This window comes from Lithobates pipiens, unplaced genomic scaffold (assembly GCF_037356315.1).
Source record: "Lithobates pipiens isolate NorthernLeopardFrog02 unplaced genomic scaffold, aLitPip1_a1.2 Scaffold_8, whole genome shotgun sequence".
Lineage (NCBI taxonomy): Eukaryota > Metazoa > Chordata > Amphibia > Anura > Ranidae > Lithobates > Lithobates pipiens.
In genome coordinates this window covers 17,347,277-17,367,893 of record NW_027507903.1, presented here as the reverse complement: position 1 = coordinate 17,367,893, position 20,617 = coordinate 17,347,277, and the positions used below count along the sequence as shown (strand labels likewise).

Below are 20,617 nucleotides of genomic sequence, written 5' to 3'. Positions count from 1 at the left end.
TTCAGTTTTAAAAAAAAAAATGAAAGGCAAACATTTGTGTATAGATATAAAAAGACATTATAAATATTTTTTTACCTTTTTTTTTTTTTTTTTTTTTTTTATATGAGATTGCATTCCCTCTGATTTCCACTGCATAACAGCTGGGGGGAGGTGAAACATCAGCACACTGATCTTCCTAGTGAAAGGCTGTGCAGCAGAGGTGTCTCAGGACAAGGCTGATCATTGGAGGAGAGCAGGCTGAGTTCCCAGCACAACTAGCGAACTGACCATGCAGGAGGAGCTGCAGATCAGAATGGAGAGCTTCTCCTGCACCCTGCTGATAGGATGACATTGTTGGGCAAGTGGGGGAGCTGAGAGAGAACACACGGACTGATCACTGCCTCTGGTAGGAGGTAGGAGTCCTGTGCAGGGGAGGCAGAGTTTAGATTGGGGATGTGTCATGTTAGAGGGAAAGAGGGGGGAAGACTGCAGGAGCACTGTGATGGAGGCGGCTGTGATATATAAAGGGGACTGCACTGTAATCATTACAGTGCCCCTTTACATTAATGTAAAGGGACACTGTAATCATTACAGAGCAGTCCTCTTCATCATATAGCCCCCTTTACAGAGCAGTCCCCTTCACCATACAGCCCCCTTTACATTACATTGCCCCTTTACAGGGCAGTCCCCTTCACCATACAGCCTCCTTTACATTACATTGCCCAATTTACAGAGCAGTCCCCTTCACCATACAGCCCCCTTTACATTACATTGCCCCCTTACAGGGCAGTCCCTTCACCATACAGCCTCCTTTACATTAGATTTCCCCCTTACAGGGCAGCCCCCTTCACCATACAGCCTCCTTTAAATTACATTGCCCCCTTACAGGGCAGTCCCCTTCACCATACAGCTTCCTTTACATTACATTGCCCAATTTACAGAGCAGACCCCTTCACCATACAGCCCCCTTTACATTACATTGCCCCCTTACAGGGCAGTCCCCGTTAAATTAATGTAAAGAGGGGCTATGTGAATGGGAATTGAGGACACTGATATAAAGGGGGGGACTGTGCTGTAAAGGGGAGCTGAGGACAGACTCTATGAATAGCCCCTCCCCCTAACTTCCCACCACTCCTCCAAATTGCCTGCAGTAAAAATGGTTCCAGATGCCAAAAAGGTTGTGGAGACCGCTGTACTAAACTATATGTATACTTGGATAGCCTTCAATTTTTACCTTTGCAGTTTATTTCCACTCTTGTGACTGTTATCAAGTGGGGAAGGTTTTCATATTTCTAGTACATGAGATTGGCCGTTGTCACTCGTGTATAGGGTGGGCTGCATGGCTTGAGAAAAGTACCTTTTGGATCAGGACCACGTGCCGTGTTTGGTTATTAAATTTACTTGGATTGATCCCTGGAGTTTGTCTCTTGATTATCAGGTTGAGTTTTATTTCTGACCTTTTTTGAAGGCTTTCTACTTGCGAAGTCGTGTCCTAAAGCATGAAATGACTAAAAAATGAAACCTCGTATTCCAAACCTTTCATCTGTTAAGACAGCCTTACATACTGAAAATGCTGTGTGTGTGTGTGAATATATATATATATATGTGTGTGTGTATGTATATGTATGTGTATATAATTTTATTTAAAAAAAAAAAAATAATTCTACCAGGGAAATGTCTAAGCCCTTGTACACACGGTCGGAGAATCTGTCGGAATGTGTCCTATCGGACCGTGTCGTCAGATAATCCGACTGTGTGTGGTATGCATCGGACTGATTCCGTCCGAATCTCCGTCTGACCCAATTTTCCAACATGTTGGAAATATTTCCCGACCAACTGGGCCGGACGGACCTAATCCGATCATGTGCAGAGCATTTTGATCGGACCAAGTGCCACGCATGCTCAGATCAAATTCCTACATCAAAGCTATTGTCTACTAGCCTGAATGTAGTCCCATCGTAACGAAATTATGTCATCACGTTCTGAAAGATGGGATTTTTCACCAACTTGGTCCGACAGTGTGTATGCAACAGTTTCGGACACAATCCGTCGGACTAAATCCGACGGGCACAATCCGACGGATTTGGTTGGCAAAATCTCCGACCGTGTGTACGTGGGCTTAGAACTCCTCCAATTTTTTTCAGTTTTTATAAAAAAATTTAGAGCACTTTCACAGTAGTGGCGGTAATAATAGCGGCGCTTTTCTGCTACTACCGGGGGAATTTTAACCCCCGCTAGCGGCTGAAAAGGGGTTAAAAGCGACGGTGCTGGAGCAAATGTGGGGTGTACTACCTGCACCACTTAGTTTCTGGGGGCGCCCCCAAGCCCTTTAATCAACTGCAGGATAGGACAGGTTAGGCATGCGGCTAATGCACAATTCCCCCGGGGAGCGTACCCACATCCCACCTCCAACCCCATTTTATCTGTGGCTAAGACTGAGGATCCCAAGGGCCTTATTTCATCTTATTATGATATGTTATCAGCCCCAACTGCCTCCAAGGGTCGCATATGCCCCGAAGGTGAGATGGGAGAGGGACCTAGATCAAATGGAAGATGAAGAATGGGAAGAGGCGCTTGAGACATGCAGGGAGGTGTCCCCCAAATTATCAGATGTGATGTCCCAAATTTATATACTGCATAGGGCCTACCTCACCCCAATTAGAATAGCGAAATATAACCCTGAGTTTTCCCCTAGTTGTTCAATGTGCAAGGTGACCACGGGCACCTTTTTCCATCTCATATGGGCATGCCCTTTGTTACAAGGGTTCTGGATACAGGTAGTGAACTTTCTGCATGATAATATGGGCACACCTGTTGGCCTAGACCCCAAACAATGCCTCTTGTGTGTATACCCGGGAGTACCCGACATACTAAGTTATTCCTGCAGGAAACTCTGTTCACTGCGAGAAAACTTATCGCCAGGAAATGGACGAGATCTACACCCCCGACATAGCGGAGTGGAAAGTGGACATTAACTTGACTCTGCCATACAAAAAGTGTATTTACATCAATAGGGGGTGCCCACTTAAATATAATAAAGTGTGTGACCGATGGCTGAATGACTCAGACACCTGCACATAACTGCCGCTCGGTCCCGCCGCTTCCAATTGTATAATTCTGATATTGGTTTGATATTTATGGTGTTAAATGCTAAAAGGGCTATAACGTTTAGATACTAGTCAATAATATTTGCTGATTGTACTATAGGATGCAATATTTGTGTACTCTGCTGTAGACTCCTTCACTGTGTGTCTATTACTGTAAGTTATGTTTTTGATACCTGTGCTTTACTTCAATAAAACGTTGTTAATTTAAAAGAAAAAGCGACGGCGCTGCTTATTGATTTCAATGGGCAGGGGCGCATTAGGAGTGGTGTATACATACTGCTCCTAAAGCCCCTCAAAGATGCTGCTTGCAGGACTTTTTTTTTTTTTTTTTTTTTTTTTTATTTAAGCGTCCTGCTAACGCACCACTCCATTGTGAGAGCACTCAGGCTTTCACACTGGAGTGACAGGAGAGGCGCTTTGCCAGCACTATAGCGCCTCTAAAGCGCCTCAGTGTGAAAGTAGCCTTAAAGTGTGTATAAATGTAATCTGCCTCACTCAGTTTTCTTAAAGTGGATCTTCTCCCTCTTAATGAAGTATTTGACTCCATCCATCTTCCCATCAACTCTGACCAACCTCCCTGTCCTTGATGAAGAAAACCATCCCCACAACATGATGCTGCTACCACCATGTTTCATGGTGGGGATGGTGTGTTCAGGGTGATGTGCAGTGTTCGTTTTCCGCCACACATAGCGTTTTGCTTTTAGGCTAAAAAGTTACATTTTGGTCTCATCTGACCAGAGCACCTTCTTCAACATGTTTGCTGTGTCCCCCACATGGCTTCTCACAAAATGGACTTCCTATGGCTTCCTTTCAACAATTACTTTCTTCTTGTCACTCTTCCATAAAGGGCAGATTTGTGGAGAGCACGACTAATAGTTGTCCTGTGGACAGATTCTCCCCCCTGAACTGTGGATCTCTGCAGCTCCTCCAGAGTTACCATGAGCCTCATGGTTGCTTCTCTGATGAATGCTCTCCTTATCCGGCCGGTCAGTTTAGGTGGATGGCCATGTCTTGGTAGGTTTGCAGTTGTGCCATACTCTTTCCATTTTCACATGATGGATTGAACAGAGCTCCGTGAGATGCTCAAAGCTTGGGATAATTTTATTTTAACCTAACCCTGCTTTAAACTTCTCCACAACTTTCTCCCTGACCTGTCTCGTGTGTTCCTTGGCCTTCATAATGATGTTTGTTCACTAAGGTTCTCTAACAAACCTCTGAGGGCTTCACGGAACAGCTGTTTTTATACTGAGAAATAAATTGCACACAGGTGGGACTCTATTTACTAATTATGTGACTTCTGAAGGCAATTGGTCCCACTAGATTTTAGTTTGGGGTATCAGAGTAAAGGGGGCTGAATACAAATGCACCCCACACATTTCAGATTTATTTGTAAAACATTTTGAAAACCATTTATCATTTTCCTTCCACTTCACAATTCTGTGCCACTCTGTGTTGGTCTATCGCATAAAATCCCAATTAAATACATTTACGGTTTTGGTTGTAACATGATAAAATGTGCAAAATTTCAAGGTGTATGAATACTTTTTCAAGGCACTGTAAGTGTCGGGTTTAAATTATAGGTTTTTCTCTATTTTTGAAAGCGAATTGAGATTGATAAAATGTTAACCATGTGAGTTGCTAAGGTCCGGTTCACACTGAGGCAGCACGACTTACAGCGCGACTGCCTCAGGCGACCTGGAAGCGACCACTGCGGCGACTTGCTAAACAACTTCTGTATAGAAGTCAATGCAAGTGGCCTCAAGTCGCCCCAAAAGTCGTACAGGAACCTTTTTCTAAGTCGGAGCAGCTTGAGTCGCTCCGATTAGAATGGTTCCATTGCACAGAGCGGGACGCGACTTGTCAGGCAGCTAAGTTGCCTGACGAGTCGCCCCTGTGTAAACCGGCAATTAAGGTTGTACCTTCATTAAATGTAACCATATTGCTACACGTAGAGGCGCCTCTCTTCTCTTTTATACTTTGGAGCTCCGGCTGGATTTTTCTTCTAATCCCCTTGTGGAGGCTTCCATCTGTGGATGGACATTTTATGGTTACACAACCTGATCACATTACTATAATCTATTTATATGGACTATAAACTGAAGGACTTATGAATAATAATTGGGGAACGATCATTTGAGTTTCTATTATTTCTTATGAGGAAATTCGCTTTGATATACAAGTGCTTTGGATTACAAGCATGTTTCCGGAACAAATTATGCTCGCAATCCAAGGTTTTACTGTATTGCAGTTTGTAACGCAATGCAGGTTTTTCACTCATAGTCTGGTTTTTCTGTTCCTTTGAGTACTCTACAATATATAAAGTCTGTAATGTACACATTGAGTGGTCTTTGGGCAGCCATGAATAGGAAATGCCATGTACACAGGTACTTCAGAACTGCAGTGACTTTCCCGTGGTGTCCCATCAGTGAGGGGGAGGCATCTTATCTTCTGTTGTCTTACTAAGGACCTGTGAGAAATGAAGGTCCAGCCCGGCTCCCACAGTCCTCCCTGTCCTTGTCCGCTGATTAAAACATTCCACTACAAGACTGTCTGCTGGATAATTTTGTGGTGGAGTTTAACAATGCTGTTTAATGGGAGGCGTAAATAAAAAGGTTTACCATAGGCAAATCCATAGCTCCCAACTGTCCTTGATTTGGAACTATCTCCCTCTTTCCTCCTCATTTGTCCCTCGTTTTGGTCCGATCTTTATAGTTGTATATAAAATGCACAATTTATCCATCAAAAAGTGTTTTCCAGTGCTAAAACTTTTTTATTATTTAATTCTCCTTTATGAGGGCATGATAGGGTGTGTGTGTCCTATGCCTACATACTTTTGCTAATAGGCATCCCTCATTCCTATCGCAAAAAGTTGGGAGGTATGTAACTAGTAGAGGTGCACAACTTCACTGGTCTCACAATTTGATTTCATTAAGATTATCTGGTCAAGGATTTGATTCCACGATGCATCACGATTACGGATGATGGTTTCCAATAAAAAGAAATTCAAGCATTTAAAAGAACTCAATTTTTTAAATGTTATCTGTTTAAAAAAAAAAAAAGACACTCCCTGGATCTAGCAGGACAAGGACATGGAAGAGTGCAGGATATGAGGGAGGGGTAGGAACTGAAGGATGGAAGAATCCATGAATAAGAAAGGAAGGATGGAAGAGTCTGGTGATGGAGGAATCCATGGATAGAGAATGACCAGAAGGAGTCTAGAGATAGGAAGAGGCAGAGGAGTCTGGAGATGGGGACTAAAGATGGAAGAGTCTGGGGAGGGAGATGGAGGAATCCATGGATAGGAACAGAAGTACGTAAGAGTTCTATGATAAAAAATGGTGGCGGTGAGGGGGGACTGAAGGATAGAAGAATCACAGGGAGGGTGTTAAGATGGTCATTGTGGAGTCTTGCAGTGAGGAATATCAGGGGTAGAGGATCCCCTGTGCTGTGTGCATGGCAGGGTTGGGGATGTGATGGTGCTTTCTGTATAAACATTTTATTAAAGTGGCGTTCCACCCAAAAGTGAAACTTCTGTTTTAAGAACTCCTGATCCCCTTACTTGCCACAACTGGCATGTCATTTTTTTTGGGGGGGGGGGGGGGCAGGGAGTGGGTACCTAGTTTTTGACAGGTACCTATCTTCCGCTTGGGCCACCTAGGTGGCCCCTCCTTTCCTGCAATCTTCTGGGGCATGTCGCAGGTCCCAGAAGATTGCCTGGCCATTCACACCCGGCTGTGAAGCTGCACGTTGCCATGTAGTGTTGCCATGTAATATTGCCAGCGCCACGGACAGACGGGGGAGAGAATGGAGGTTTTTGGTGGCCACGTCGCTGGATCGTGGGACAGGTGAGTGTGTGGTTAAGTCAGCAGCTACACTTTTTGTAGCTGCTGACTTTTAATAAACAAAAAATCGACTGGAACTCTACTTTGAATTAAAAATAATTTCACTCACTTAAAAAGTGCACTAATCCGGTGTACTACAGGGTACAGGCATTCACACACTGCTGCTGGGAGGTCAGTACTGATTGACATCCACAGCTGACAAACAGCCCTGTGAGGTTCACTGTACTGTCTCTGTGCTGACAGTTCCCTGGCTTCCCCTTTTGCACCTTCCAGCACACTAGGAGTTAACACAGTGGAATGTGCAAATGGGGAAACTGGGGAACTGTCAGGACAGAGCGTGTACAAGGTGTAGGAGTACAAACTCATATGTACTCTACTGCTGTTAAAATAACTGTGTTTTAATAAATCCCGTGTTACAATCCATTAAGTGCCCCACTGTATGTTCTTTTTAAAAAATATAGAGCTACATACCAGATTTCTCTGTGTGTGTACACGCCGCTCATGTGACTGCCTGACCCGCCTCTCTCCTGACGTCAGCGGGGGAATTCAGTCCTGCCCGCTGACTGTAGCTATCAGATCAGAAGAGAGGCGGGCGGGGCGGATAATTCCCTGCTAAAGTCAGGAGAAAAGTGAGAGGAGAGAGGCGGGTCGGGCAGTCACATGAGCGGCATGTACACACACTGAGAAATGCGGTATGTAGCTCAATATTTTTTAAAAAGCACATACAGTGGGGCACTTAATGGATTGTAACACGGGATTTAGTAAAACAGTTATTTTAACAACTATACGCTTAGAGCGCGGCAAGACGGGATGACGTCGCTCGCCAATGGATTTTTCCGGTCGTATGCATCGACACACGAATCGAGATGCATCGATGCTGTGATTCATTTCATCACCCCTAGTAAATAGGTTGTTCGTTTTGCAAGGTAGTTTGGCTGAGAGCTTAGTGAATGTGGTGAAGTTTCACTTTGCAAAAAATACCTAATCGCTTGCAAGGGAAAAGAACAAACAAAAAGAAACAGCATTTTTGGCTTCCACATAGTTGGATGATAGAAGTCACCAGAACTTCACCTCTTTCATTAAAGTGTTATTAAAGGCTTGTTGTGTTTTTTTTGGGTTATACTTTCCTGCTCTGTGCAGTTGGTTTTGCACACAAAAGCTCAGATCCTCCTCTTGGGTCCTTCGCCGGTGCTCCTGCCCCCTCCATGCTGCCAATATTAAATAAAAAAGAAAAGAAAGGCGTCTCTAAGTGCAGTATGCAAAATGTAATAAGGTGCACAAAGGGTTAAAAGCACTTACAAGATCGTTGAGTGTTAAAAAAACATGATAAAATCAGGAGTCCTCATGAGTGTAGAGCTGTCCAGCAGCTGTAAAGCGTTCTGGTACATGTTGGAGAGAGGACGCAGCAGGGAAACTTGTGTTCACTGCGGGACACAGGAGGCTGATGGCGTCAGTGGGGAGAAAAGGGCGGTTGCGCATATCGGAGCATGTGCGGCTCCTTCGAGGATGGACACATGCCGCAGATGAGGACTCCTGATTTTATCTTTTTTAACACTCAACCATCTTGTAAGAGCTTTTAACTCTTTGTGCACTTTATTCAGTTTTACATACTGCACTTAGAGGCGCCTTTCTTTTCCTTTTTATATCTTCAGAGTTGCTTCTCCTCTAACCAGAGTGCTGCCAGAAGTGCCCTCTCATCACTATCATCCCTCTGACCAGCTAGCCATCTCCACTAGAGTACTCTTATCTCCTCTCTGTTTTATACCGCCATCCTGCCGAGTGCCCCCAGAGCAAGCAGCTTACATTTGGGGCTCCCAAGCAGGCTCACTCCCTAGTTGTGGCTCTGGGTGTCCATTCAAACACACAGCCATGACTCGCCCCCATCCAGCTCTCTCCTGATTGGCTCAAAGGCTGTTATTGACAGCAGCAGGGGGCAATGGCTCAGCCAATGAAGAGGCAGAGTTCTTGGAGAGCTGATGTACTCGTGCACATCGCCGGATCGAGAAGGGGCTCAGCTTAGTATTAAGGGAGGCTGCTGCACAGAGAACGTTTTTTACCTTCATGCATAGAATGCATGAAGGTAAAAAAAAAAAACTTGATGCTTTAGAACCACTTAAAGCTCAGGGGGAAAATTCCTTTGCAAAGTGAACAGTCTATGTGCCTTTAGAATATCAACCCCAAAGGTAACCACTTGCTGACCAGCTGCCATCAATATACTGTGGCAGATTGGCATGGCTGGGTGAATCGCCACAGGTGTACGACGGTTGCTTTAAGAGCTCTTGGGGGGCGCGGGAGGCATCGGAGCCAATGCTTATGTCCACCAGCAACCCGCGATCATTCCTCAGAGAGACAGAATGGGGATCTGTCAATGTAAACAAACAGATCCCTGTTCTGTCAGGGAAATAGAGATCTGTCTGTTTCTAGTGATCCGGAAGAGCAATCTCTTTCCCTCTACTCCTTGTCAGTAAACACTTCCATTACTGAACACTTAACCCCTTGATTGCCCCCTAGTGTTAACCCCTTCCCTGCCAGTGACATTTATACAGTAATCAGTGGGTATTTTTAGCTCTGATCGCTGTATAAGTGTCACTGGTCCCAAAAAAGTGTCTGATTTGTCCGCTGCAATGTCGCAGTCCCGCTAAAAATCGCTGATCACCGCCATCACTCCCGGAGTTACTTCCGGGTATTGCGGCCTCCGGCGTTGTGACAGAGAGGCCAATCTGTAACAGACTTGAAGCGCCAAACAGTATGTTGTCTACCGAGCGCTTGGGTTTGGCACATCATGGTTCTGGTGGACAGATTACTGGGAAGGGCTGGGAAGGACCCAGCTGTCATGGTGCACGGTAGCACCAATGACAAAGAGGCAGATGGAGTGTCCTAAAGAACGATTTTAGGGACTTAAGAGCTAAATTGAGGAAAAGGACTTCCAAGGTAGTATTCTCAGGAATACTACCGGTACATCGAGTCACACCAGAAAGGCAGAAGGAGGTTAGGGAAGTAAACGGGTGTCTGAAGAGCTGGTGTATTAAGGAGGGGTTGGGGTTCCTGAAGGACTGGGCCGACTTCTCAGTCGATAACCTGTACTATAGAAGGGTCGGACTGTACCTAAATGAGGAGGATGCAGATCAGCTGGGAATGAAGATAGCCAAAAGATTAGCGGGGTTTTTAAACTAGGCGATGGGGGGGGTCCAGAGATGGAGAAAGACAGCACGGAACATATTCCGGAGGGTAGTATTGGGGGCATTAGTGGTAGGTTGACCAAGGCACATAAACCCAAGGTAAGTATAGTAGCAAGTCCTAGTTGCAATCTTGGAGCACCCAATAAGAGGATAATATGCGACCGGTCTAAACTACGTGGCATGTTCACCAATGCCAGGAGCCTGGCGGACAAGATGGGTGAACTAGAGATACTGTTGTACGAGGAGGATTTGGATTTTGTGGGGATTTCAGAGACCTGGTTCAACCACTCTCATGATTGGCTGGCAAACATTCAAGGGTATTCCCTTTATCGCAGGGATAGAGAAGGTAAAAATGGGGGAGGGGTATGCCTATATATCAAGAATAATGTACAAGTGAATGTGAGAGATGACATCACTAAGGGAGCTAGGGAGGAGGTGGAATCCTTATGGGTGGAGCTCCAAAGGGATGAAGCTTAAGGGGAAAATAATACTGAGAGTATGCTATAGACCCCCTAACCTGAGGGAGGAAGGGGAGACAGATTTCCTATCACAATTTGGGTTAGCAGCAAGGATAGAAGGCATAAATTGGGATAAAATATTAGGAACAAAGAACATGGAGGAGAGATGGGTTTGCTTTAAGAGCATATTAAATAAGGGCATTAGCCAATGCATTTCATTAGGTAATAAAGTTAAGAGCGAACAAAAATCCTGGGTGGCTTAACTCCAATGTAAAAATGCATATAAAAGCAAAGGAGAAGGCCTTCAAAAAATACAAGGTTGAGGGATCATCATCAGCATTCAGACTTTTTTAAATTTTGAAAGATAATGTTACGCCGAGTAAATTGATACCCAACATGTCACGCTTCAAAATTGTGCCCGCTCGTGGAATGGCAACAAACTTTTACCCTTTAAAATCTATATATAGGCGACATTTCAAAAATTCCACCGGTTGCATGTTTTGCGTTACAGAGGAGGTCTAGGGCTAGAATTATTGCACTCGCTCTACCGATCGTGGCGATATCTCACGTGTTGTATGAACACCATTTTCCTATGCGGGCGCTACTCACATATGCATTTGCTTCAGCACCCGAGCGCGGCGGGACGGGCGCGTTTAAAAAAAAATGTTTTCCTTATTTATTTTACCTTTTTACTTTTTATTTTTACACTGTTTAAAAAAAAAAAATAATAATCTGTCGCTTTTATTCCTATTACAAGGAATGTAAACATCCCTTGTAATAGAAATAAAAGCATGACAGAATCTCCTAAATATGAGATCTAGGGTCAAAAAGACCTCAGATCTCATCATATTTGCACTAAAATGCAATAAAAAATAAATAAAAATGTAGTTTAAAAAAATAAACGCCCCTTTACGAGCGATGGGCGTAAGTGACTTCATGATGTCGCTTCCGCCCTGCAGTGTCTTGGAGACGGGTAGGGGCCATCTTCCCCTCACTCGTCTCCATGTCAGCCCAGGGGACAGACACGATTGCCTCCGCCGCTGCCGACGGCTCCGGGAAGCGGCGGAGGGCATCGAATTGCGGCCCCCTCTCCCACCATAGAAAACGTGAATCCGCCACAGAGACCACTTTTATCTTGCTGCTACCATAACAACGATATCCATCCCCAAAGTAGGGAGGTACATCATGGTGCAGCGGTCCGGAAGTGGTTGAGTATATAAACGGTAAAAAAGGGAGGACAGACCTTATTGGCCCCATAAAGAATGAGAAAGGACATCTGGTTACAAAAGATGGGGAGATGGCAAAGGTATTGAATTTATTCTTCTCCTCAATCTTCACTTCAGTAACCAAAACTGCAGTATTTTTCCCCATGACACATCACAGAAAGCACCTCCATGGTTAACAGAGGACAGAATTAAAATTAGACTTGGGAAACGTAACATTAATAAATCACCGGGACCAGATGGCTTGCACCCGAGGGTACTTGGGGAACTCGGTCAAGTAATTGCCAGACCATTGCTCCTAATTTTTACTGACAGTCTACTGACTGGAATGGTACCAGCTGATTGGAGAAAAGCCAATGTAGCACCAATATTTAAAGCGGGATTCCACTGTCTTTAACCTTTTTTTTTTGTGGCATGCTGACAATCATTAGTATTATGAAATATAACACTTACTTTTTCTTTTTTTCAAAACAGCAGCATGCTGTTTTCTCATCGAAAACGATTTTATAAAACCGTCTCCTGATGGTTGTCATTTTGCCTGTGGGCATGTGAAGCCCACAGGCATCCTCTTCCGGGAGAGTGTGCTGCTAAAAGACCAGCATGCACCGCCCGTTCGATAAAAGATCTCGCGCATGCGCAGTCAGCGCAATATCAAGCGCCGTCAACAGCTCCGGTTGCCATGACAACGGGTGTTGTCGTCGGAAGTCCCGCCCCTTGTGATGGCAACGGAGATAAACAATGAAACAAAGAGAACGTGGGTGTCGTGATGACGTCACTTCCCTTCTCTTCCTCGCTCGAGATCTCGAGCCTGGGCACAGCACAGACTCCTGGGGAAAAAAAAAACGATCCCAGGAGCCCCTGCGGCAGACAGGAAGAAGTGACCTGCCGCTGAAGCCCCGCCCCTTTCCGCATCGGCTCCACCCCTTTCCGCAATCTCCAGAGGCAGAAAATTTAAAATAAGAAAAGAAGACAGCTGAAAGGTAAGGGGGTTACCTAGCGATTAGGGAAGGGGGGATCACATAGACCTAGGACTGTAATTTAGGGTGGACCTCCGCTTTAAAAAGGGCCCAAAATACATCCCTGGGAAAGTTTTTTTTTAAATAAATTTGGACTTGATATACAAGCAATGTCTTGATATACAAGTAGCATCATGTCAAACTGAGTATAAAAGAGAAGAGAGGTGCCTATAATTGTAGCAGTATGGCTACATTTAATGAAGGTGCAACATTTAGCAAAATATTGCTACACTTAAAGGCGCCTCTCTTCTCTTTTATACTCGGTAGCTCCTGCTTGATTTTGCTTCTAACCCCCTTGTGGAGGCTTCCATTTGTGGATGGGCTTTTTATGGTTACACAACCTGATCACATCGCTATAATATTTTTATATGGACTATAAACTAAAGGACTAAATGGTTGCGGAACTAATCATTTGAGTTTCCATTATTTCTTTTGGGGAAATTTGCTTTGATATATATATATTGATAAGTTCTTTAGATTACAAGCATGTTTCTGGAACGAATCATGCTCGCAATCCAAGGTTTTACTGTATTACCTAAGGCACAAATCATCCTCATTAAGAACTTTCCTATGTTATCTGAGCAATTATTCATTCTCCATACAGGGAAACATTAGCAGTTTACTCAAGAGGCTCGCTGTCCATGGGCATAGCATCAGGGGTCTCAGGGGTTGCAATTATGACCCCCACCCCTAGCTCCAGGGGGCCCACAGCTCTGTTCCCTGCTGTTGTATTACATTTGATTTCCTCCACAAAATCCCAGAGCTGGAGTCCAGCTCCAATCCACCTTGTGCCCCCCGTACCCCAGCCAAGTTCTGTAATCCTGTAATCGTCTTCCAGTTGTTTGCCATCTCCCCAGTCCACACCCTTCCTCTGCTCTCATTGACTCGGGACATGTCATTACTAGGATGGGGGGAGGGGGCAAGGTCATGTCATTACTAGGAGGGGGCGAGGTCATGTCATTACTAGGAGGGGGCGAGGTCATGTCATTACTAGGAGGGGGCGAAGTCATGTCATTGCTAGGATTGGGGCGGGAGGGGCGCAGAAGTCATGCCATTACTAGGATGGGGGAAGGGTGCAAGGTCATGTGATTACTAGGATGGTGTCTACAAAATATTTTGAATTCTGCTCTCAATATGTACATAAATCTCTGAAAGAACTCTTTAGCCACCTGGAGTCTCTTGGCGCCTAATTGGAGTATTTTGGCATGCAGTGGAAGGGGTGGGTAGTAGTGAGGGGGGGCCCCAGGACAACTTTTGCATCGGGCCCACAAGTTTCAAGCTACGCCTCTGTCTCCATCCATGTATGGTGGACCTTGTCTTAATCTGCAGATTTGTCATACTTGGGGGGGGGGGGGGGTGGGGAGACATTTTATCTCCAGATAAAAGTAAAACCGGATAAAATCCAAAAATTTCTAATTCATTCAACTCACATGGAGTACGGCAGTCGGAGATTCTGGAGCGGACGTCACGCCATCACGCGATCCCAGGTCGGCAGTAGCTGTATGTTTTGTATATTGGCGCTTCACTATTTGTTTTTCAAAAATAATTCTCTACCAAGGCACGCAGCAATCGCCATGTTTTTGTTTTGGCGTGTGTAAAGGTGGAGACCGGTGTAAAGTAAAAAAGCTTCTACATATAAGCGAAGGTTGACAAATTGATGCGTTTGACATGTGCAGTCTCACATGCAGCGGTGTTCTCTTACACCATGAGCCGCGTACCCGAGCGAGAAATATAATAGCTTGGCTGAACTGCTAAGATGGTCACAATGTGCCTGGCATTAAGTGGGGACTGCCAGCGGGGCGGGGGTTAACAATAACAAGCAGATAAGGTGACCAAAGATTACTGACAGCCTGGGAAGGGTTTTTGGAGGAGAGCAACATCCGACCTTCAAAGGCTGAAACAACAGCTCCATGTATGGCCGTGTCCGTGCTCTTGCCCACCTGATTGGCCGGGGGCCCCTCCGTTCGCAGCAGTGACAGGTGCTGGAGGAAGCTACACCTGTTCCTACATGTGCTGATCTAGCGAGGTTTGGGAGGCACAGAACACATGCCAACGTAATGCGAGATGAACTTGCTGGACATTTTAGCTAATGATCACCTTCAACCTGCCACAAATTAACCAATTACAGTGTATTATTACAAAACATTTAAGCACTGTCTGCAAAAAAAACGACTCTGGACCGTTCTTTAGTCATATAGGTTGAACTCATTGAGTCCCGTAGAGGAGAGGTCAAGGCAGAGCTTCTAACTATACGTTATAGTTTATTGTAGGACTTGAACAAGATCGGTAACTCTATTCTGGATATTTATTTGCTTATTAACCAGAAGATTGTATAGAGTTAGTTATTAATGGTCCTAATTCTATTAGTGAGTTCGTTCTGCTGAGCTGTGTTTGTTTTTCAGAATCATGTTCGGAATTGATTACGGTAGAGTAATGGTTTTGCTCGGCGAAAAGATTAGGCGGTGTTTTTCTGGCAGCTTTGTGGTGTGGCTGAAGCAAGTGATGGGTGATTATCTAGCCAGTGACTCGATGGATGAGTCAAAGCAGGCATGGAAATTCCCTGGTCTAGCCCAGTGTGATGGGCTGTGTGTGACGTACACTCTTGTGGTATGACCTCCTAGTACGGCTATAAGCCACCCCTTAAAATGGGACATAGAGGGGGAGATTAAGACCCCTTTCACACCAGGACGTTTTGCCGGCGCTATAGCGTTAGAAATAGCGCCTGCAAAACGCCCTAAAGAAGCTGCACCATTGTGTGTAGTGTGAAAGCCCCGAGGGCTTTCACACTACAGCGGTGTGCTGGCAGGACGTCAGAAAAAAGTCCTGCCAGCAGCTTCTTTTGGAGCAGTGAAGGAGCGGTGTGTTTACCTCTCCTCCACCGCTGCTGCCCATTGAAATCAATGGGGCAGCGCTGTAATGCCGCCGGCAAAACGCCGCTATTGCGGCGTATTGCGGCGTATTGCCAGCGGTTTTAACCCTTTTGTGGCCGATAGCGGGGGGTAAAAGCGCCCCGCTAGCGGCCGAAATGCGCCGCAAATCCGGCGGTAAAACGCCGCTAAAAATAGCGGCGTTTTACCACCGACGCAAGGTGTGGTGTGAAAGGGGTCTTACAAAAACTGGAGAGTGCAATCTCTGGTGCAGCTGTGCATGGTGGCCAATCGACTCCTAAGTTCAGCTTGTTCAGTTAACCACTTCAGCCCCGGAAGATTTGGCTGCTGAATGATTGGGCCATTTTTAGCGATTCGGCACTGCGTCACTTTAACTGACAATTGCGCGGCCGTGCGGCGCTGCACCCAAACAAAATCGACGTCCTTTTTTCCCCACAAATAGAGCTTTCTTTTGGTGGTATTTGATCACCTCTGCAGTTTTATTTTTTGCGCTATAAACAAAAAAAAAGACAATTTTGAAAACAATATTTTGTTCTCTTTGCTATAATAAATATCCCCATTTTTTTTTATTTTTAAAAAAGCTAATTTTTTCTCAGTTTAGGCCAATATGTATTCTTCTACATATTTTTTTCGTAAAAAAATAAAAAAAATAAAAAAAACCCAATAAGCTATAAACAAAAAAAAGACAATTTTGAAAATATTCTTCTACATATTTTTTATTTAAAATCGCAATAAGCGTATATTGATTGGTTTACACAAAAGTTATAGCGCCTACAAAATAGGGGATAAATTTTGAAAAACGCAATATTTTGGTTTTTGCTATAATAAATATCTCCATTTAAAAAAAATCAAAATTTTCTCAGTTTAGGCCAATATGTATTCTTCTACATATTTTGTATTTAAAAAAATCGCAATAAGAGTATATTGATTGGTTTACGCAAAAGTTATAGCGTCTACAAAATAGGGGATAGATTTTCAAAAAGCAATATTTTTTGTTCTTTTTGCTATAATATCCTCTTCTTTTTTTTTTTTTTTTTTTTTAAAAAAAAAGCTAAATTTTTCTCAGTTTAGGCCAATATACATTCTTCTACATATTTTTTGTAAAAAAAAAAAAAAATGCAATAAGCGTATATTGATTAGTTTGCGCAAAAGTTATAGCGTCTACAAAATATGGGATAGATTTATAGCATTTTTATTATTATTTTTTTTACTAGTAATTCCGGCGATCTGATTTTTTTTTTCTTTACTTGGACTGCGACATTATGGCAGACACATTGGACACTTTTGACACATTTTTGGGACCATTGGCATTTATACAGCGATCAGTGCTATAAAAATGCACTGATTACTGTAAAAATTTCACTGGCAGGGAAGGAGTTAACACTAGGGGGCGATCAAGGGGTTAACTGTGTTCCCTGTGTGTGTTTCTAGCTGTAGGGGGAGGGGACTGACTTAGAGGAAATGACAGATCATGGTTCCTAACTATTTGTAACGCACGATCTGTCACACCTCACAGAACCGGGATTTGTGTGTTTACACGCACGCACACACACGTCCCTGTTCTGCCTCTCGTGGCCAGCAGTTCGCCACAAGCATCGGAACCCCCGTTGTGCAACGGGCACGTGCGCACGCCTGCTATCCCGATCCCGCGAGCCGTCGCAGCTATATGTTGGCTCGCGGGATCGGAATAGCAGGCGTGCGCACGTGCCCGTTGCACAACGGGGGTTCCGATGCTAGATCATTCCGACCTGCCGCTGTAAAATTACGGCGCCTGGTCGGCAAGAGGTTAAAGGGTAACTCCAATCTCGTGGAAGGAAAACAATAGCAAAGAAAGAAAAAATATAGCGTATAGAATTGCAACACAAATTATATTGTAAATGAATGTTATTAAAAATGATGTTTCCTTTTCAATCTGCAGCTGCTGTAATTTCCTGAAAATGCAATATGGTAAGCTGGAGGCGTTCTGTACACAGAATGTCCCCCAGAAACATCATTTTCTGCTTGTGTAATTGGCACACAGATTTCCCCAGAAGTCTGCCTAAAATACAAGTCAGAGTTTCAGGCATCCCCTGCAACAAAAATTTTTTTTTGGTGAGATACTCCCAATAGGAACACGTCTAAAAGGATGCAGACCCAGCAGCTTCCCTCATACGTGCCCTGTAGGTGCCACAGCTGATTGATAATTATGAAACCACGCCCATTAGACTCACTTTCCCACACACAGGGATTTCTTTAGAATAACAAAAGGTAGTAATCTGCAACAAAGTTTGTTAAAATCCCTGAAATGTACATAGATCACCCAGGGGGGATGTTTTTTTCCCAACAAAGAAAAGTGGAGTTTTGAAAAAAAAAAACTGGAACCCAATTGGTATCTATTGCGAGCCCCACCAGATTTTGCACTCTCCAGCTTTAGTAACTCAACTCCATAGTGTTGTAGGAAGGTACACTTTGTTATAGTTTAGTTAACCACCTAAGGACCACCCTATAGCAGATTTACTGCAACAGACCTCCTGTGCAGAATCGTGTGTGTATACAATTGTACTCCTAAGTTTACATACCCTGGCAGAATTTATGATTTCTTGGCCATTTTTCAGAGAATATGAAAACACAAAATAAATTTTTACTCGTGGTTAGTGTTTGGCTGAAGCCATTTGTTATAAATCAACTGTGTTTACTCTTTTTAAATCCTAATTGCAACAGAAACTACCCAAATGACCCCGATCAAAAGTTTACATAGCCTGGTGATTTGTGCCTGATAACATGCACACAGGTTGACACAAAGGGGTTTGAATGGCTATTAAAGGTAACCATCCTCACCTGTGATCTGTATGCTTGTAATTATTGTGTGTGTGTATAAAAGGTCAATGAGGTTCTGGACTCCTGACAGACCCTTGTATCTTTCATCCAGTGCTGCACTGATGTTTCTGGATTTTGAGTCATGGGGAAAGCAAAAGAATTGTCAAAGGATCTGCGGGACAAGGTAGTTGAACTGTATAAAACAGCAAAGGAATATAAAAAGATATCCAATGAATTGAGAATGCCAATCGGCAGTGTTCAAACTCTAATCAAGAAGTTGAAAATTATGGTTTCTGTTCAAACCAAACCATGGTCAGGTAGACCAACGAAAATTTCAGCCAAAACTGCAAGGAAAATTGTTCAGGTTGTAAAGAAAAACTCATAAATAACTTCAGGTGAAAGACAGGACTCTCTGAAAACATGTGGTTTCAAAATACACTTTATGAAATCACGCCCATTAGACTCACTTTCTCATATGGACACAGAGAAAACACGCAGGGATTTCTTTAGTATAACATGTAATAAAATGTAGGAATCTGAAAGAAAGTTAGGTGGAAAAGTGAAGCTAAAGGAGAGGAACTTGCTCACCTACCGAGTAGGAAGCTAAAGAAAGAATAGGGCAGTCTAGGGCATAAAGGTGGGCCAGAAGGTTAGGGGTCGAGAGATGGGGATTAGGAAAGGGCTCAGGAGCATCGGGACCTTCCGTCACGGACTGCCCAAGCTGGCTGGGGAGAGGGTAGGAAAAGCATTTCACAGCCATGGCTCCCAAATTTTGAGGAACTTGGCATGAGTCCTTGCAGATGCTTGACATCTGTTTGTTAACATGCGATCTCTCACCCCCTGAAAGGGGACAGATTTTTTTATTTTTTTTAGCAGGCTTGGGCAATTGTTCTTTTGGCTGACAGAAATAGATAGGAAGCGAGCTTCTGCTGATATGCGAACAGGACCAGAATTGGACATGGTAATAAGGCAAACTTGGCTTCTTTTTTATGGGCAGATGAAACAACGTGAATAGGAGGCCAAATACACTTGGCAAGGGCACTTCCAACATATATGTCCGACATCGCCCCAACATCGCCCCAATGGCCACAACTCCGGAATTGGCATGGGTAATGCGGGGAGGGACCCGATACTAATGTAGAAGCACCTTCTGTGCCACCTCCAAGGTGGCTGTGGATATTCCCTCACTTTCAGTCCTGTTGACTAACCCATAGCAAGCAACCTGACTTCAGTTTTAGAAAATCCAGAACTGCTGGTTATGAGTTACCCTCCCTGTGTTGTATCCTCTCCTCCTTATGTTAAACACTTGGGGGTGCATTTCTCAATCTTGCTACCCAATAAGGCAGTACAAACATGAATAAGGAGACAGATTAGCCACAAGATCGCAGGTTTAATACTAATAAAGTCCTCCACATTCAAGTTCTGCTTCATATTATTAGTCGTGGATAGAGTAGGGAAGAGGTAGAACTTCTGTCTACCAGGATTTTATTTCTGCTGGAGAGGAGGAGAATCTTCCTCATGGGGACAAAGACAGCAATGAAATGGGGCAAAGGTTCCAACTGTTGCCCAATAAAAAAAAACTGCCCTTGGTTGGACTTTACATTTTATGAGTGGTTCGTGTGAAAATCTATTTCCCGTTATTGTATAACATGGTCTCAAATAGGCCTCAGAACAAGGATCAGAGTTGATTGCTCAAAAATGCAGGGGGCTGAGAAATCCTAGTGCAACTTCTTTCCTAAATGAGCGGCAGATTAATTGCTCTAGATATGTGCTTGATTATGTTGGTAACTTGCTTGATGAATCTCCCTCATTGGCTGCAGTAGTAAACACCCATGGGCACCCTATAAACTGATGTTTCTACAGAGTGTTGATTAGAGTGTGTCTGTTCAGTTATTGACTGCTTTTGTCTGCAGGACAATGATCTGCACCCATAGCAGCTCCTCACAAAATTAATATGGTGGGGTTTATATATGCATGAAATAGCGACACCACTATATACTCCAAGTCTGGGTCATAAGGCCCTTTGCTTTGATGCATTAGAACTGTGCAAGGCACTGCAGCATTGGGTAGAGGAGCTAAAAGTAATTTTACTTATTATTTTTATATATTCTAAGTATCCAAAAGAAAGA

General features: G+C 44.0%; 1 protein-coding gene across 8 annotated transcripts in view; it reads left to right on the top strand.

The window, feature by feature from the left end:
* The window catches only part of LOC143963026 (myocyte-specific enhancer factor 2A homolog), a 282,759-nt gene that overhangs the window by 184,101 nt on the left and 78,041 nt on the right, over positions 1–20,617 (top strand). The gene's annotated exons all lie outside the window — the stretch shown is intronic.